At 35.9% G+C, this 21,890-nt stretch overlaps 1 non-coding gene across 1 annotated transcript; it reads right to left on the bottom strand.

Annotated features, from left to right (window-relative positions):
* Positions 1–1,598: 1,598 nt before the first annotated feature.
* On the bottom strand, positions 1,599–1,705 carry LOC121204384 (small nucleolar RNA R71). Its single transcript, XR_005899309.1, has one exon. It is a non-coding gene; the product is annotated as a small nucleolar RNA R71 (small nucleolar RNA).
* Between the last annotated feature and the right edge of the window lie 20,185 nt (positions 1,706–21,890).

Raw genomic sequence — 21,890 nt, 5'->3', positions numbered from 1 at the left:
CACCATCAAGACTGAACATCTCTCCTCAATTTCCCCTTCAGGAGTTTTGGGTTTTCTTTATGTTTTGTATTCTTTATTATTCTGAGATGTTTTCTTATTTAGTTATGAACTAAAACCCCTAAATACCTAGGGGAATGAAACCTAAGACGAATCTTGTTATTATTTTCTGAATTCTATGATAAATATTTAACTTGTTCTGAATTATGTGTTCTTAATTCTTGTTTTGATATCTCAAGATACTGATTTGAGATAAGCTCTTATTCAGAAGAGAAATAGACCCTATCTAAGAGTACATTTGTCATAATTAAGCGGAGTTATTTGTGCGCCTAGACATAGGGTGACAAGATTTTGTCGGATCAGGGTGAAATCTAATAAGGGGATCCTTAGATCGAGTTAATACAACCCTAGGGTGTTAATTAGAGAAAGGTCTCAATTATTCAATCTAGGGATTAGACATTATTAGTCTTGAATAAGGATATAATAACATAACTTAGGGATCTCTACGGAACAAGTTAAATGAATAAATCGTCTGACTCGGAACTAGAATAATAAGTACAGTCTAGGTGGATTTTTCCTTAGGAATTGTCTTAATTCAATCGATTTTCCCAAAAGCAATTCCTCAATTCTAATCTCTGTGAATTCTTAGTTTAGATAATTAGCTAGTTAAAACAAAGACCTCTTTATTCTTAGGCTAGATAATAAAAAGACAGTCATTGCTAGCACTTTTAGTTTCTTTGGGTTTGACAATCCGGTCTTGCTAAAACTATACTACTGTCCGATAGGTACACTTTCCTACATCGCGATAATAGTTAGTTTCAAGAACGATTAATTATAAATATTTAAAACCTATCACGAAATCACGCGATCAATTTTTTGGCGCCATTGCCGGAAAACTAAGATATTAGGAACGCTCAATTTTTATTACTTTAGCCATTTATTTTTCTTGCAGTTTAATTTAATTTAATTTAATTATTATTATTTATTAATTTGTTTTTCTTCTTTCTCTTGGCAGGTTTTATTAGTTTATGACTAGAAGAAACCCTTCAGGACCACTACTTTTTGACGAAGAAATCGATCGCACAGTTCGCAGACACCAAAGAGAAATAAGGCGAAGCTTAAGATACACAGAGAACGAGCAAGAGGATGATATTCAACCCCCAACCGAAGAGATGGCTGAAAACCAAGACAATCAGTTACCTCTTGCAATTGCGGTTAATAAAAATCCTACTCCACGCACTATGTATGATTATGCTAAGCCTTCTTTAACAGGAACTGAATCAAGCATAGTTAAACCTGCTGTAGCTGCAAATACTTTTGAACTAAAACCTAACACAATTCAAATGATATAGTAATTTGTTCATTTTGATGGTTTGCAGGATGAGGATCCCAACGCTCACTTAGCAAACTTCTTGGAACTATGCGATACATTTAAAATTAATGGTTTTTCTAATGATGCCATTCGTCTTCGGTTATTCCCTTTTTCATTGAGAAACAAAGCTAAACAGTGGTTGAACTCATTACCACGAGGGTCAATCACTACTTGGGAACAAATGATTGAAAATTTTCTATTAAAATATTTTTCACCGGCTAAAACGGCTAAATTACGTAATGATATATCTTCTTTTGTGCAGATGGATTTAGAAACACTCTACGATGCATGGGAGAGATACAAGGACCTTTTGAGAAGGTGCCCTTACCATGGGTTACCGCTTTGGCTTTAGGTTGAAACATTCCATAATGGCCTGAATCCTTCGACTCGGCAAATGGTTGACGTGGTTGCTGGCGGAACCATCAATAATAAAACACCTGAAGATGCTTATGAGTTTATAGAGGAGATGTCACTGAATAAGTATCAGTGGCAAGTCATGAGGACAAAGCCAACGAAAATAGCCGGCGTTTATAAAGTCGATTCGGTCACCATGCTCTCTAATCAGGTAGAACTCTTGGATAAGAAAATTGATGGTTTTCTTAGTTCTTCACAGGTTCACCCAGTAATGCAGTGCAAAGCAAGTGGAGGTGGAACAAGCCATTCGGAATACCAACCTTATGGCCACAACATGGATAATGAGCAATTAAATTACATGGGTAATAATCCTCGACCTCAAAACAATTCATATAGTAACACTTATAATGCAGGTTGGAGGAACCACCCAAATTTCTCGTGGGGAGGCCAAGGAAATCAAAAACCACCTCCAGGCTACCAACAACCACCCAACCAACAGGAAAAGAAACCGAACCATGAAGAGATGCTCTCAAAGTTTATATCGGTGTCAGAAAATTGTTTCCAGAACACCGAGACAGCACTTAAAAATCAACAAGCATCGATCCAAGGGCTCGAAACTTAGATAGGCCAGCTTTCCAAACTAATCTCCGAACAACCACAAGGTAGCTTGCAAAGTAATACTAAACCCAACCCAAGGGAACAGCTCAACGCAATTAATATTCAAGATGACGAAGGAGTCATTTAGCCTGAACCAGAATCGAGGCAAGAAACTATGGTAAGCAAAGGTCAAGGTGAGGTAGGTCATAATAAAAATAAATCAGTGAATGTCGGATATAAACCTCATGTGTCATACCCCAACGCGACAAGGAAAGATCGCTCAGATGAACAATTTGGTAAATTCCTTAAACTCCTAAAAAAATTACACATTAACTTACCATTTATTGAAGCGCTATCGCAGATGCCAAACACAATGAAATTTTTAAAGGAGCTTTTAGCAAATAAGCGGAAGTTGGACGAGGCGTCACATGTGGAGCTAAATGCAGTGTGCTCAGCTATTCTGCAAAATAAGCTACCGAACAAATTAAAAGATCCAGGGATTTTTATGATTCCTTGCTTAATTAGTAGTTTAGATGTTAATAATGCATTAGCTGATTTAGGGGCTAGTATCAACTTCATGCCTTACAAAATGTTTAAGCAACTAGATCTCAGGAAACCCAAATAGACTAGAATGAGCATTCAATTAGCAGATAAAACTATAAGATTCCCTAGGGGTATTATTGAAGATGTGCTAGTTAAAATCTATAAATTTATATTTCTCGTTGACTTTATTGTTCTAGACATAAAGGAGGATAGCAACACTCCTTTAATACTAGGAAGGCCCTTTTTAGCAACTGCTAAAACAATTATTGATGTTGGCACAAGTGAACTCACACTCCGTATGGGAAACGAAACAATCACCCTTCAAGCTCGCAATTCTGGCAACACATTGGAAATTGAAGGTGATCGTCTAAACCATTCTACTGAAACTAACAATATGGTGCAACCTTCTTTGCAGGAAATAAGTATAAAGTACATGAGCCATTCTCAAGCAATAGTAGAGGCCCTATTCATGAAGATCGAAGTCTACAAATCGAGGAGCTAGATGAATGGCAGACGTATAAACCGAGAACACTTGACAAATTGAATCTACGACAGAACGATCCCAATACATTCCAAATAAACTTAAGGTTAGAGATAGAGTCTTATTAGATGCCGCAGATCCCCACATTGTCGCTACCACACAAAATGAAGAAATCCCTCTTACGATACTCAACATTTTCCCATTCGGTACGGTCGAGGTGAGTCATCCCAAGTTTGGCACTTTTAAGGTAAACAACACACATTTAAAACCTTATTTTGATGAGATTGATAGCAGGAATGAGGAGTATAAACTCTTCAAACCACCATGATCATTGAACGGAGAGGTAAGTTGAGCTTAGACTATAAATAAGCACTTATCGGGAGGCAACCCGAGCACTAGCTGTATTAACTTCTTTAAAATTTAGTCTTCAACGCCTAGCTTACTAACGGAGCTCTTGAATACAGGATTTCCATAGAGACACGGCCAAGCACACGGGCGTGCTTAGGGCCGTGTGAAAATAGGGCAAAGATTTCCCCAAACACGGGCTACGATAAAATGCCACAGCCGTGTGACATGGTCGTGGTTGAGCCTGCCAAAACAACACGGGCGCGCGACACGCCTATGTGGAAGAACCGTGGATGAACCTGTTAAAACAGCACGAATGTGTGACACACCCGTGGTGAACCTGTTAGATTGGCACAGGCGTGGGTCTACATACACGGGTGTGGGAGAAGTGAACAACGCCAGACACGGCCATGCGACATGACTGTGTGCATCCACAAGCCCAAGAAACATGTGCGTGTACTAAATGTCAGACGCGTCCAAATTCAAAATTCACGAAGCACACGGGCTGAAATTGAGGAACACGGGCGTGTTACCTGGCCATGTGGCCCAAAATCTATAAATACCCTGCACTATTCACTTTCTTCCCCATTCAAAAACCCTAACCCTAGCCGCTTCAAGTCCACACGGCCTTCCTGCCACACCCGTACGCTACCTCCAACTCTATTTTTGACGCCTGATGTCTCTCCTTTAGCATTTGTTTACTCTTTTCACCTCTATTCTACTTCTTTTTAATGTTTATTTTTAAAATAATCTTTATTTTTCCCTTACTATTTCCATTTTTTCATTATTTCTGCATTATTAGATTATTTATCATACATTTCATGTTAAATCGAGTTGTTAGGAAAGCCTCGCTCTTTTGTCATAACATGCCATTACTATGCCCATTCTCATGCCATTACAGTGATAATGTCACAAAATTATGCTATCAAAATAATTATGTTGGTTATGTTTGGTTAATATTAGTAGTTGTGGCTGAAATTCTGATTTTTATTTGAAATTTGTCTTCATTTTACTTTAATCATTCCTCAAGATTAATTAATGGTTTTGATTGCAAGTACCATGTCATCTTCACGAGGCAAGAAAACCACTGTACCTACTTCGAAGAACAGGAAGAGAGCGTCATCTTCCACGGGTCCAACCACAAAAATTCGTCACCCTCTCCTACAGTTTCCCCGAAGGCCCCAAGAATAACTTTTTCAAATACTTTGGGCTCGACCTTTAATTGCGGGCCGCTGCATCGACTGGGATGCCGTAGAACAAGTTCAGTTGGCTGATGCGATTCGGGCTCTCCTAACCATCGACCCTTGGTAGCTGTTCTTTGGGATCATCGAGCCAATATACCTTGAGCTCACAATGCAACTATGCTCAACGTTCCATCTTCAGACCGTAATGACAAACTACGATGACCCCGACACGGTCCAATTTTGCCTAGGTGGATTAATCCGCCAGCTAAGCATCCCAGAGTTCGGTGCTGCACTAGGCTTATATATGGAGGAGTTCAAGGAGGAGAATGAACTACATGCTCTCACTCGCCACATACTCTTCTTTCCCTCAAAGTACTGGCACACTTTGGCCCCTGGCGCTACCTCCTGCAATCCTAGCCACTCCAAAGCATCAATTCTCCCACCATCTCTGAGGTACCTACACGCCATTTTTGCTCACACGATTACAGGACAGTGAGAGAGAACTGCCGTATTCAACACTCATGATGCCAACTTTTTATGGTGTATGCCAAACGGGCACGTCATTGACCTTGCCTATTTCATCGCCCTTGCAATTCAGCACCAGACAGAGCGGCATAGGAAGGGGGTCATCTCTATTGGCCCCTATGTTACTCAGTTGGCTCGACACTTCGGGCTCCTAAGCACCGCAACCCAAGAATCATCCTTAACCCTCATTGGCCAGATGTCTCCACAAGGCATCTCGAGCATGCTTAGCATGAGGATGATCGCAAAGCACCGAGGAACCTACCTCCTCAATATCGTCTCACCTAATCTACCGAGGAGGAGGCCTACGAGGACATTCCTGATGATGCCCCTCCACAGCTCGAGGACCCACAGACTCAGCCACCACCACCCTCTCGTCCAGTTCATGCGGCAACTTCATAAGCTGACATCTCTGAGCGCCTCACTCGATTCAAGCAGTAGTGTTTTCAATGATTTTACAACATTGATGCTACTTTACAGCATATTTGTCAGCACCTCCACATCTCATCGCCAGTCCCACCTCGTAAACCATCCAGCGATGAAGATGTTTAAAAAATTTATTTAGTATTTTATGTTTTGAATTTTTATTAAAACTACTTTTGATTTTTATTAGATTTTAGAATTCTATTTTTAATTATCAATTTCGGTTATTTCTTTATGAGTAATTATTCTTCCTAATATCCCCTAAAAAGTTCCTGATCTTATCATAGTTATATAGAGTTCTTAAGCTCATCATCGTATAGGAACTACAAACTCCACCGGGAAAGGTTCTCCACGACTGCCATGTCCTGATCGTCAACAACCATAGCTACCACTAGATATAATATTCTTTTGGCACAGGACTTATGAACTAATGAACCTCTACCATCGCCGGAGTATCCTCCTCCACTCTCGCACTGATTACTCTCCAAAACTCCAGTTCGAGGAATTCATCATATAGGAAGTTTCACTTCTTTCCCAATCTTATTTTTATATTCTAATATCTATCTTTGTACATTGAGGGCAATGTACATCTTAAGTGTGGGGAGTATTTATTTCATTATCAGAAAAATCCCTAAATGGCTGCCTTGTTCTCTTGAAAAGCTCTCATATCATATTTAGGATAAATTTTGATTGATTTATGACGTTGATTGATATATCTTGAATTAAAACATAGGCATTTATGCATTGATTGTTTAAACCTCAAGACATTAGAGAATCAAGCATGATAAGTTGATTTTTAAGGATTTAAAATCTTAGGTTGTTTTCCCAAAGTTTAGGTATTACTTTGAGTTGGAATTCACAAGTTTTAAACATCAAAAAGCCATAATTTTTGTGAGATTTTTAAGCCTTTTGAGCATCTATTAATTCTTTCATGCTCACTTTTATTATTGCTTTGAGTGCGTCAGTATTGAACTATTATTCTAGAACTTGCTTGATTATGCATGTCGAGACCACACCATTTGATTTGATATGTCAAAATGATTAAGGCACTTAGGATTAACCCACTCATACCATGAAAAGCCTGCCTCCACGATTAACCCCTAGTAAACCCCCTTGAGCCTAACAAGCCATTTCTTGTATTACCCTTAATATTAACCCTTAACCCATTATTGTTGAAATCCCCTAAATTAATCCCTATTTTTGTCGAGATTTGAGTGAATAAATTGCTTAGCTATGTCTTGTTCTTAATAGTTAGTCTATGTTATTTAACTTGTTCTTAAAAAAAATGTATACATATTAGTAGTGATCCTCTGTTTGTAAGCTTCAGTATTTAAATTCCATAGTCAGAGAAGGAGTCATGTTGTACGTAATTGATGATTAAATATTTTTCTAGTTAAGTAATTTTTCAACTCAATCTCAATTCTAACCCTTTCTTTCAGCTTGTAACCACACCCCCTAACCAAGCCTCATTACAACCCTCTAAAGACCTTTTGATTGATGTATCATCTTAAATTATAGTGGTGGAAATTTGATTTTCATGCAAGCCTATAGTAATGACTTTTCATTATTGACTATTGAGTGCTTCATTTATTGTCCTTAAACACCTCGAGTGATTTGAGTGAATCTTTAGTGAGGATGTAAAACTCTGTGATATTCTGAATAAAAGGTAATTACTTAGATGAGGGGAGACACCTATGTTTGCATGATCAAACACTCAACTTGGAAGGTTTGAAACTTTTATGTTCTTTTAGTTGAATTCTCAATGTATGATTACCTATGGATTATTTTGAGATATTATCAATAGAAATTATAAATTGAGAAGAATTTATTTTGATAATGAGTTGAGAATTTTACTTAAGGACAAGCAAATGCTTAAGTGTGGTGGTATTTGATAAACCGTACTTTCTACATATTTTTACCCCATGTTTAACGCATTTTTTGGATGATTTCCTATTAGAATTGGTGAATTCGATGCTCCTAATGCTTTAATTTCATGTTTTATACTTAAAGGAGCATAGGAGAGTGAAAGGAACGAGAAACGGGCCAAAAACGGAGAAAATGGGCCAAAGTACGAAATCAACACGACCTGGACCTCCTCACATGGGCATGTCACACGGCAATGTAAATTTGGCAGGCTTGAGCACGGCCTGAAGTAATCGCACACGGGCATGTCCCTACTGAGCCCAAGTTGAATCCAATTCGGAAAAGGCTAATTTTGAGGAATTTTAGCCATTCCAAAACCTATAAATACACCCTAGAGGAGGAAGAAAAGGAAGACACAGAATAAGGAGTAAGGAATTACTCCAAGGAAGCCGATTGATCCATCTCAGAAGCTGGATTCACCATCAAGACTGAACATCTCTCCTCAATTTTCCCTTCAGGAGTTTTTGGTTTTCTTTATGTTTTGTATTCTTTATTATTCTGAGATATTTTCTTATTTAGTTATGAACTAAAACCCTTAAATACCTAAGGGGAATGAAACCTAAGACGAATCTTGTTATTATTTTCTGAATTCTATGATAAATATTTAACTTGTTCTGAATTATGTGTTCTTAATTCTTATTTTGATATCCCAGGATAATGATTCAGGATAAGCTCTTATTCAGAGGAGGAATAGACCTTGCCTAAGAGTACATTTTTCATAATTAAGCGGAGTTGTTTGCGCGCCTAGACATAGGGTGACAAGATTTTTCTGGATTAGGGTGAAACCTAATAAGGGGATCCATAGATCGAGTTAATGCAACCCTAGGGTGTTAATTAGAGAAAGGTCTCAATTATTCAATCTAGGGATTAGACGTTATTAGTCTTGAATAGGGATAATAACATAACGTAGGGATCTATACGGAACAAGTTAAATGAATAAATCGTCTGATTCGGAGCTAGAATAACAAGTACAATCTAGGTGGATTTTTCCTTAGGTATTGTCTTAATTCAATCGATTTTCCCAAAAGCAATTCCCCAATTCTATTCTCTGTGAATTCTTAGTTTAGATAATTACTTAGTTAAAACAAAGACCTCTTTATTCTTAGGCTAGATAATAAAAAGACAGTCATTACTAGTACTTTTAGTTCATTTGGGTTAGACAATCCGATCTTGCTAAAACTATACTACTGTTCGATAGGTACACTTGCCTACATCGCGATAATAGTTAGTTTCAAGAACGATTACTTATAAATATTTAAAAGCTATCACGAAATCACGCGATCAGGGTCACACCATATGGTTGAGATGATCGAAATAAAACATAGTTGGTATTGTGTTTGGTTGTATCATGAATTAAATTAATTACAGAATTAATTTAATTAGGCAATCAAATATCTAACATATTATATGTACAAGGATGTTGTACACATAATGAGAACATAATTTTATTCATATATGAATTTGGTTCGTATATAAATTTAAATAAATATAGTTTACTGAAATCTTTGTTATAATTAATGTAATTATAATTTTCGGTTAAAACATTATTATATTTATTTATTTTAAAACTTTTTTAATTAAGATTCGATATAAATATACCAATTTAAAAGGGGAGTTATATATAGTAAAAAAAACCCTAAAACCTAGCGTGAGTGGTCTAGCAGCCGTCAAGCAACGAAATCTCCAAGAATAGTTTTGGAGACTTCTTCCGTTCATTTTTTAATCAAGTGGATCACGTAGAGGCCGGCATCTGAAAAAGTTGCAACTTGGTTCGATAGTGGTTCTGGATTCTCGTTGCCGAGGCGTCGCTGTCTACTCAAATTGAAGTTTCGGTAATTTCAAAACCATTGTCATAATTCCATTTTTCCCGATTCGTTCCTCGCACATGGATCCATGGTTTGGAGTGTCTGAATTTTATTTCTCCACTACGCCTTGGGGGCACCGGCATTCCAGCATGTGATTCCCACACATTTAATCCTTGGCGATTGATTAAAAGTTTTCTATACCTTCCTCAATAAAAAGATCAAGAGACCCAACTAATGGAAGCATAAACGTGATAGCCAAGGAGTGAAATGAAAATAGTGAGATTAGTGAGAAAGCAAAATCGGCACTAGCATAGCCCCTTACCCTCTATTTACAGCGAAAGAAATGTGATTAACCCCTACACACAGTAAGGCTCAAAACGTATAAGAGGAAGAAGAAGTAGTATCAATTCGACAGAGGAAAAGGAATGGATTTTCGAACAAGGAGAAAGGAAAAAGGACTTTCGGTAGTGACAAGAAAATAGTAGTCAGCAATGAAGAAGAAAGAAATAATTGTTGAGCAAAAGCAAACAAAACCGACAAGAGCAAGAGAGAGATCACCAAAAATGAAACTCAATTTGCAAAAGAGAGAGAAAAGAGAGAGGAAGCAGTAGAAGCAATTTCAACCAAAAGAGGATAGTTGACCGAATGTTGAGAGGACAAAAGCCAAGCTAAATTCTTTTGAGAGAGAGTTCAATTTCGGCACACTATTCCCCTTCTCTTGATCCATTCCTTGAAAATCTCCTTACATCACTCCACAAACTAATTTGAACTCAGCACAACCTCTTCTATCCACATTTTCCTCCCTAAAACACTCCCCAAATCCCCCTAACAACCGAAATTCCTCAATATTCTCCTAAAATTTGGCTACAACCCCCAATCCCCTCAAACATTCCAATTTTGGTCAGACTAAACACCTCCACAGTAAAAAAATAAATTATGTGCTTGCGTCAGTACTCAAACTTTGGACCTCCTACTCATCTGCACTCTACTTAACCACTAAACCAGCAAGCCTTTTCTGTCATGTTATAAACACATTAATTTAAAAGGCCTACTAACTAGAGATAGGGTTAATTCATATAAAACAAAACTTTTACACAAGCCAAGGATTGAACCCAAGACCTCTCAGACTCTTCCCAGGACACTTAACACTAAAGCAAACTTGTGTTTGTGTCACTTTCTTGCACATCTAAACATTAATGTGCATCCTCCTAACTGCTCCCATGCTCAAGACCTAATACTTCTAGGCCCAAAATTTGGGGCGTTACAATTAGCTTTTCCCAGATGACAATCGATCACTAACTCATGATCTTTTAACAATTCTATCCATCTCCGCTGTCACAAATTAAAATCTTTCTGAGTCATCAGATATTGCAAACTCTAGTGATCTGAATAAACATGGCACTTCTCACCAAGCAGATAATGGCGCCAAATCTTCAATGCAAACACAATGGCAGCTAACTCTAAATCCTGCGTTGGATAATTCTTTTCTTATGGCTTTAACTGTCTCGAGGCGTAAGCTATGACTTTGCCTTCATACATCAAAACACAGCCCAGACCATTCAATGATGCATCACTATAAATCACAAATTCTTTACCCAATTTTGGCTGTACTAACACTAGAGCCTTAGTCAAAAAAGCTTTCAGCTGATAAAAACTTTTCTGACATTTCTTAGAAAATTCAAACTTTACATCTTTTTGAAGCAATCTTGTCAACAGAGTTGCAATTATCGAAAAGCCTTTTACAATCCATCGATAATAGCCAGCTAGTCCCAGAAAACTACGAACTTTAGATACATTTCTCGGAGGCTTCCAATCCATTATTGCAAAAATCTTGTTTGGATCAACTCAAATACCAGATGCTGACACAATATGCCCCAAAAAGCCAACCTCACGCAACTAGAATTCACATTTACTAAACTTTGCATAAAACTACTTAACACGCAGAGTCTGCAATACAATTCTCAAATGCTCAGCATGCTTAATTTCATCTCTCGAATAGATCAAAATATCATCTATGAACACAACAACAAATTGATCTAGGTACGGTATGAAAATCTGATTCATTAAGTCCATAAAGACAGCAGGTGCATTCCTTAGTCCAAAAGGTATAACAAAAAATTCATAGTGACCATACCTCGTTCTAAAAGCAGTCTTTGGCACATTAGAATCTCTAACTCGCAATGGTAATTGCCTGATCTCAAGTCTATCTTTAAAATCACAGTAGTCCTTTTCAATTGATCAAACAAATCATCAATTCGTAATAGAGGATATTTGTTCTTGATCGTTACTTTGTTGAGCTGTCTATAATCTATACACATTCTCATAGTACTATCTTTCTTTTTCACAAACAACACGGGAGTACCCCAGGGCGAGAAACTCAACCTTGCAAAACCTCTATCAGTAAATTCTTGCAACTGAGATTTTAATTCTTTTAACTCTGTCGGTGCCAGTCTGTATAGAGCTATCGATATCAGCATTGTTCCGGCATTAACTCAATGCCAAATTCAACCTCTCATATTGGTGGTAAACCCAATAACTCTTTAGGAAACACATCTGGATACTCACACACAACTGACACTGATTTAATCTTCTTTTTAGTCACTTTCATATCAAGTACATAGACAGAATAAGCTTCACAACCCTTTCTCACATATTTCTGAGCTAACATCGATGAAATCATTGCTAGCAAGCCATTCAGATAATTTGACTCAATCTGAATAATCTCATTATTCTGACACCTCAAATCAATCGTCTTTCGTTTGCAATTCACAATAGGTTCATGCAATGTTAACCAATCTATACCAAAGATTATATCAAACTCGTCAAATGTCAACAACATCAAATCAGCCAAAAAGCAATTATCCCGAATCATCAATGGATAGTTCTTACACACTTTATCAACCAAAACAAACTTGCCAAAGGGTTTCGATACTCTAATTACAAATTTAGTAAACTTTACAGACAAAGTCTTACTGGATACTAATTCACACATACATATGAATGGGTTGATCCTAAATCTATCAATGCAATAACCTTAGTATTATCGAGTTTAAAAGAACCAGTAATGACGTCCGGAGATGATGCTTTATCGTGAGCGCGAATAGCGTAGGCTCGTGCACATACTCTAGCATCAGATCTCGCAGTAGTATCCCGTGTCACACCTCTACCACCACTCATATTTCCAACATTACGGGATGATCTCCCTTTAACTGCAGTGTTACTCGGCCTCGTGTTTTGAGCATTATCTTTTTTAGCTAACGCTGGGTAATCTTTAATAAAGTGATCTCATGAAGCACAACCGTAACAAGTTCTATTATTATATTTCACCTATAAATCTCCAAATTGTCATTTTCCACACTGTTGAGACTCGTGTTTAACATCATTTACGTTACCAACACTCGATACCGATGTTTTAGGGTTGGTGTATTGCTTTCCGCGATCTCTATTCTGACATCCCACTGAAGCTGTCGATCGGTTAAACTAGTCTCTAGATTTCTCCGACGAAGAATGATAAGATTTATTCATCGTTCTCTTCTTAGAATCTCTTTCCTCTGAATCAGCCTTTCTCTTTTCTTTATTGAGATCCTCGGCTTTACAAGCCCTCTCAACCAGTACTACAAATTCCTTCAATTCAAGTATTCTTACTAACAGCTTTATATCTTCATTCAACCTATTAACAAATTGTTTAGATGTGATCTCTTCAGTGGAAACATATTCTCGAGCTTACTTGCTCAAACGTACAAATTCCTTTTCGTATTCTGTCACAGTCATTTTACCCTGCTTCAACTCTAGAAACTCTTTATGTTTCTGATCGAGAAATCTTTGACATATGTACTTTTTCTGAAACTTAGTCTGAAAGAATTCCAAGGTAACCCATTCCCTAGGAACCACCAATGTCAACGTTTTCCACCAACGATATGCATTATCTCTAAGCAAATATACTACGCATTTAATACATTCTTCCAGCATAAAGGACAATTCATCAAATACTCTAATCGTATTCTTGAGCCAAAACTCAGCTCTCTCAGCATCATCATCAACTATAGCCCGAAACTCTTCAACCCTGTGCTTACGAATTTTATCAACAGGTGGCTTATTCAATCGAATCGGATCTATCACTTGTGGCACCACTAGGACTTGTTGAGGAACAAGTGGGGGTGGAGGCTGTTGAGTAGCCGGATTCATTTGAACGAACTTCGTGAACTACTCACTCATCATTTGGAAAAAGGCTTGCGTAGCCTCTCCCCCTTGGCTACTTAACATAGGCTTAGAATCGGTCGGAGCGGCCCCTTGAGCAGGAGCGGGCGCATTGCTTTCAACATCATCAGCTATTGCTTGATCGAGATCCATTTGCTATATAAAAACACATTTTAACTGTCAGGAATCATCACACTACGTAATTTATATATATGGCATGTATAGTTAGAATCTCACACACTACATTAGTCCTAGAATCGACTAAACCGTAGCTCTGATACCAATAAAATGTAACACCCCTAATCCGTATCTGTCACCAAAATAAGGTTACGAGGCATTACCGGATAATACACATCATTATAGGGTTACGAGGCATTACCAGATAATACACATCATTCACATACATTTATACAATCGTAATCAAAATTCATTCATCTTAATCACATTGTCCCTTATAAAGTCCTACGAGACCTTAAAACATGCTTAGTAGTGGTTCAGGTCTAAACCGATAACATTTACAAACTTTAGGAAACTTAGAAAATTTTCTTTGATTTCAAGGTCACATGCCCGTGTGAACAGGTCGTGTGCCTTACACGGCCATCAAACATGCCCATGTGCCAAGCCGTGTGAAACCTAAGGGGGTTACTAACTTGGGTCACACAGCTGACCACACGCCCATGTGCCAGCCCGTGTGCCACACACGGCCAAGAGACAAGTCTGTGTGTTTAGACCATGTCAAAACTGTAGGGTATACTAGCTTAATTCGAAAGGGCACCCCAGGGGACACGTGACCGTATAACATGACCATGTATTGCACACGGCTGAGTCACACGCCTGTGTTTCTACCCGTGTGGACAAAAATAGGCCATTTGCAAGGCCAATTTGCCATCCTTTTCTCATGCTCTCCTCGCCTTTAAAAATGATATCATTTCAACACATATATGGGCAGCCAAAACATGCCAATTCACTCACATATCATGCCATCTAATCACAACCATTACAACCACTCAATTTCACAACCAAAACATACCATTTGAATATGCCAAAATCATCAAACTTGCATAACTTCAAAATGCATTTACCCTTCAACTTATCACGTATTTCCTACCATAAATTATACCATTCCTCAAGCATTTATAACTAACCAAATCAACATCTGTTTAGCTATATTTACAAGTATGACAAACATACAAAATCAAGCCAACATATAAGACATTATGTACATCACATATATCATTTATCAAACATCTAATTCAATCAAATTTAATTAGCCATATTCATACAACATTTACAAGTCAAATCTCATGGCTAATATCATCACTCAAAACATACCAGAATGACACTAGCCTATACTTGTCATATACCATATATACAAAGCTTCAAAAGTACCAACGCGTTGATCAATAGTGTGATGATATTCCTCGACAATCCTCGAGTCTGAGCTAACTTTGATAATCTATAAAACACAGACAAATTACACACAGTACGCTTCATAGCTTAGTCAATTCGTACCAAATATACTCAACAATTCATAATAAACAAATTATCAATTAATAAACACTTAGTAAATCTCATATCATCATTCAAATCTAATTCATGATCATTTATCATAAATATACAAATCCATCAAACCTCATACACATAGTATCAACTACCACATATGTAACACCCCTAACCCATATCCGTCGCCGGATTAAGGTTATGAGGCATTACCGAACCTTACACAGCTTAAGAGAGAGTCAATCGTTACTATTCATGTTTAAGGCAATATGAACTCAATTATACGAATCATATGTACATCTCCTTTATAGCATTAAATAATTGAATTATAACAGAGATTAATACATGACAAATTCCATGCGCATACCTTAAGACATTCAAACACATATATCTAATACATGCCAATATATATTTAATGCGCATTTTAGCATATCACTATGAACCATTTAATAAGCATAAAATACAAACCATAGTATACCCCATTCGCATACTAATTATCATACATAAATAGCACTCACATAAACAAGTACACATGCTTATACCATTGGTATGTACACTTATTTTACTTATGACTATCCGATTATAAACATTAACTTAACATTTTCAACTATCCAAATGGTCATAATTTCAATCATCAAATATATACACAATAATGTTCCATCACATAAAATATGCCATAAAAACACTTCTAAAATAATTTAGTAACATGGCCGAATATACATTATGCTTATCATTACCCCTTTACCGAATCTTATAACAAAGATAACGAACATATACGCTTTGTATTAAGCTTACTAGCTTGAACTAATTCATAATACAAATCATGCATTCCAAATAAGCCACTATTAAGCCACAACCAAAATATATATATGTATCCATCAATCATGTTTACTTCATTTGAGCTAAATCATAAAAATAAACATATACAAAACATACCAATATGACAAGCTTACCATAATGAACGGTCATAGGCTATACATATCATTAATTTAAACCATAAGCGTATACCAAACACACTACATATATATGACATACATTTTACTTAACAAGAATATCTATCAACAAATTTCACATCATACCAAATATACCATACACATATACTTTGAAATAACTTCATCATCATTAGCAAATATATCAAACATGATTCACATATAAATATAGATATATACTTATATATATATATAAGCCATAGTCGAAACATCAAAACCAAACATAACCATCACTTGATCAAGCATAAAAATCCAAGCTTAACAAAATAATAAGCCATTTTTGCATGGCTCATATTTACATACCCTAAAGTCAAATATATAAACTAGCCTATACATGCCATAAGTTCAAGTTCAACTTATCAAAGTACCGAAACAGTAGATAGTGTGATAGACTTTGCTGACGATCCCTGAGCTCGTAACTAGTCTCCAAAATCTATAAAACAGAGGCAAACATACACACACAGTAAGCTATCATAGCTTAGTAAGTCATAATCAAATAAATAACTCAGTAACATTTATAATTCATTATAACAAAATGGAATCATTATATCATATTCATATACATTTTCAAACTTGCAAAATAATGCATTTATCAAACATATAACTATCCATCAAATCTAAATAGACTGAAAAGACATGTAGTTAATATCATAATTATTTCACTTCTAAGATCACATATATACCCTTGGCCAAATATACTCATTCATATATGAATACATATAAATCACAATTACAAGGTTACATATACTATACATTTGGCCAATTTTAGATTTTCATATACACATATACTTTCATTTGCATCATGAATACACCATTAAACTGAAAGTATACTTTCACATAAGCATACATGTAGTTCACATTAACAAGTAACATTTATATCATCAATTCAAACATCTAACATACCATAATTTCATAACTTAGTATGAATACATACCTGAACCTTTTAACTCGATTTTTCATTCCGTCTTAACTTATTATTGCCCATTGAACCATTTGGAATTGAATAGGATACTCGAATAATCACACATATCGTACAATGCCAACGTCCCAGACGTGGTCTTACATGCAATCACATATCGATGCCACTGTCCCAGACAAGGTCTTACACGAATCAAATACGATGCCAATGTCCCAGACATGGTCTTACACGTAATCACATATCGATGCCAGTGTCCCAGACATGGTCTTATATGAGAACACATATCGGAAATCCTATGTCATGATATATGTATCCTAGCTATTCCTAAGGTTCGTACGGGGCTTTCGGACGTCGTAACTCGATCGAATCGAACTTGTATACATAGATTCCAAGCTAATACATATTCAGCTTCAACATATATAATATCACATTATTCAGTTCAGCAAGTATAGTTCGTATTTAATCAAATAAGTAACACCTATTTACTTATAAACTTACCTCAGACAACAATAATCGGAACGGGATGACTAATTGACAACTTTGGTTTTCCCCCGATCCAAATTCGATTTCTTTTATTCTTGATATAAATATATTCAAATAAAACTCATTCAAACATAATTTCATTCAATTTAGTCCAAAAACACATAAATGGGAAAATTACCATTTTGCCCCTGACATTTAACACTTTTTACAAATTAGTCCAAATTGCACAAAAAACAAAACATCCAAAATTTGAATACATTATGCTTAGGCCGAATGTTCCTTGTGTTCATACAAGTCCATACATTTCATTTATTTCACATTTTAGTCTTTTAATTTATTATTTTTGCAATTTAGTCCTAATTACTCAAAATCATCAAAAATTCCAATACAAAACATATTAATCCAAAACATATCTTTTATAATTCATCAACTAACATCAAAAAGCTCAATTATTCATCAATGGCATAACTCAAAATATTCATCAAAATTAGAATTCAAGCATGGGCTTTGTACATTACACTTCAACGATCTCAAAAACGTAAAAATTATCAAAAACCGAGCAAGTTACATACCTTAATCAAGCTCCAACAATGGTCGAACCTATGGAAACCTTATTTCTTTTTATTTTCTTTTATATTCGGTCATGCAAAAAGAATATGAACACATGGTTTTAATTTTATGTTTTATATTATATTAACTTAATAATAATTTTACATTTTTAACCTTTATAAATTAATATGAAATCTTTATAATGGTTGTCCACAACCGTCCATCACTTATAATTAAGGTCTAATTGCAACTTAAATACCCCAATTTAAAAAGACAACAACAATTCGGCCCTTTCACAATTAAGCCCTTTTTATTAAATCGACACTCAAACAACAAAATTAAAACACGAAAATTCCACATATATAAATTCACACATAATAAACACAGAAAATAATTTTAAAATATTTTTCTAACTCGGATTCATGGTCCAAAAACCACCGTTTCGAATAGGGTCTAAATCAGGCTGTTACAACATAGGTATCGTACGTATCTGTACTTTCCCATATTTTCCTATTTCATTCTCACCTCTTCATTCAATACTTTAAATCATTCACAAATCTTTCAATGCTTTAAAAACTCGCACATTTAGTGCATAAATGTTTAGCCGAAGCTATAATGATATCGCACACTTAGTGCTATTACATTAAATCAAAGTTATATCATTATCGCACACTTACTGCCACATAAAGCCGAAGCTATTCCAATTCACACACTAAGTGCTTTATATAGCCAAAGCTATCTCGAATCGCACACTGAGTGCCAAACATGGTCTATTTTTTGTCGTACATATATAAAATTTATGCATTATTAAAGTGTTAAAAACATAATTGTAACAATGTTTATCATGTACAGAACTTATCTCGTACTCGGAATTGTTGAATCAGATCGATTACTCAATAACCTTCGATTTTCCTCGATCTAAATTTGATTCCTTTCTTTCTTGGTCTATATAAATTCAAAATTAACACTTTTATTCATCAACATATTCAATTTAGTCCACAAACACATATTTGGGTATTTTTACACTTTAGCCCCTAAAGTTCCACATTTATTCAATTTAGTCCTTTAACCACAAAAACACAAATTACACAAAATTTAACAAAGCCTATGCTTAACCTAATTCTCTATAGGTCCCTAGCAGCCCATATTTTTCATTTATTTCACAATTCAACCCCTCAATTTACACTTTTCACAATTTAATCCCTAATATGCATTTTTACTTAAAATCACTTTACAAAACATGTATATCAAGCACCAAGTTTTCATAATTCATCATCAAACATCATAAAACACATGAATTCATCAATGGAATTTCACAAAATCATCAAAAATTTTAGAAATTAGGGTACGAGCTAGCTAGTACTCAAAGCAATGATTACAAAAATGTAGAAATCATTAAAAACTGAGTCAAAATCGTACCTTAATCAAGCTTCTAAGTTATCGAACCCTAAAATGAATTTTATGTTTTCTTCTTCCATTATATTCAGCCAAAGATGAATGAAAATGAAGCTTAATTCGGCTTTTGTTTTAATTAATATAACTTAATAATAATTTACTATTATAACCTTATTATAAACCATTTAAAAAATCATGTCAAACTCCACTATCAAAGGTCTAATTAAAACATAAGGACCTTTCATGTAATAATCCATGACAATTAAGCACCTTTATCAACTAGAATGCAACTTTTGCATTTTACGCGATTAAGTCCTTTTTCTCAAATTGAACTATTAAACGATAAAATTAGTTCACGAAATTTTTCACACATATATAATCACATACTGTGAACACCAAAAATAATATTAAAATAATTTTATGACCTCGAATTTGTGGTCCCGAAACCACTGTCCTAATTTAGCTATAAATTGGGCTATTACAATACTAGTGACATTTCATTAGGGGATTATTATGATTATGTGATCCAGTTGCTGGTCTTGTACGTCCTATCGGTGGCTGAGTATACTGCATGTGCTGTGATTACTTGACAACTTGTGTGAGCAGCATCGTGTATCCACGTCTTGACCCATAGCTTGTGTGAGCAGGCCCATTGATAGCTCTAGTGTGAGCAGTATATGTGATATGAGACTGAGATAGCTTTGGCTATGTATATGTGGCACTTTGGGTGCGAGTTTCCCATGTATTCGATAATATTTTTAATGGTTCAACTGGTAAATGAAAGACGTGGTTGTGTATGAGATTGATACGAGATGGTATAGGTATGTACATGAACCGTATAAGCTTAAATCAAAAAGTTGTAAAGTTCATAAATAAGACTATGATTGAAAATGTGAAAGATTTGTTAGTAAAATGAATTACATGTTGATATGTTCAAATTTATAATTTGTATTTTTATGTTAAGATTGAGTTTATTTTATACGAGCTTACTAAGCTATAAAGCTTACTTTGTTTATTTTTCTATGTTTTATAGTGAAATTAAAGCTAGCTCAGACTCAGGGATCGTCGGAGACATCATCACACTATCCAACTATCAATTTGGTACTTTTGAGCATATGTTTTGAGTATATGGCATGTATAGAGACTTTGGTCATTTTGGTTAATGAATTAATGATGAAAGTAAGCATTTGAGTTGGCTTGTAAATGTTCTAAGTTTGGTTTTGTTTATTGCTATATAAGTTGGCTTGTTTTGGTTTGTTTGAATCATGTATATATATATGGCGTGGATTGTGAGTTAATGGATAGGTATATGATGTTTGTGGGTTATAAAGATTATGGAGGTCAATTGGTTGATAATAGAGTAGTTATATGCTTGTGAGTTTGATGTTTAATGATGCATGTTTGGAAGTGTCTAGCAAGTTAAATTATAAATGTGAATTTGGTATAAATGGTATGACATGTTTTGTGATTAGTGTGTATAGAGAATGGGAGTGTTGAATGTACATAAATTATGTTTGAATTGGTTTATTTACATTGCCTATTGATGCTATGTTTTGGTGCCAATTGGTTGGTTGTAGGTCTGCATAAGATAGGGTGGCAAAAATGCTTGGTAAATAGCCTATTTTTGTCCACACGGGCAAAGATACGGGCGTGTCCCTCAGTCGTGTGTGATACACGGTCATGTACACGGCCGTGTGTCCCCTAGTGTTGAAACTAAAAACAAGTCAGTATGCTCCACACGGCCTCACATATGGACGTGTGACTTGGCCATGTGGCATAATAGTATACCCTACAAGTTTGGCATGGCCTAGCACACGGTCTGGTACGCAGGCGTGTGTGTTGGTCGTGTGACCCAAGTTAGAGAGTTACATAGGGTTGGACACGGGCTGGGACACATCCATGTGCTCCCATTTCGAATGTCCACATAGCTTGTGACACAAGCGTGTCTGTTGGACGTGTGAGGGACACGATCGAGCCACAGGGTGTGTGTCCTCTATTTTTGAGAAAATTTTCTAGGTGTTCTTAAAGTTCCCAAAGTTATCGATTTAGTCCAAAACCATTTCCAATGCATGTTTAGTGCCTCGTAGGCTCTTATTGTGGACTTTTTGATTGAGATTGAATGAAGATTTCATGAAATGTGAAAACGTATACAGAGTGAATGTTTAATTGTTTTATAAGTCTGGTAATGCTCCGTAACCTTATTCTGACATTGAATACCGGTAAGGGGTGTTACAACTGTTGTCATCAATTTTCTTTTCTCACGTAAGTTCTCCTCCTCCTCTTTTTTTCTCTCTCCTTCTTTTTTTGGGTAG

This window comes from Gossypium hirsutum, chromosome A07, assembly GCF_007990345.1.
Source record: "Gossypium hirsutum isolate 1008001.06 chromosome A07, Gossypium_hirsutum_v2.1, whole genome shotgun sequence".
NCBI classification, from domain to species: domain Eukaryota; kingdom Viridiplantae; phylum Streptophyta; class Magnoliopsida; order Malvales; family Malvaceae; genus Gossypium; species Gossypium hirsutum.
This window is presented reverse-complemented; position numbering and strand designations above follow the sequence as displayed.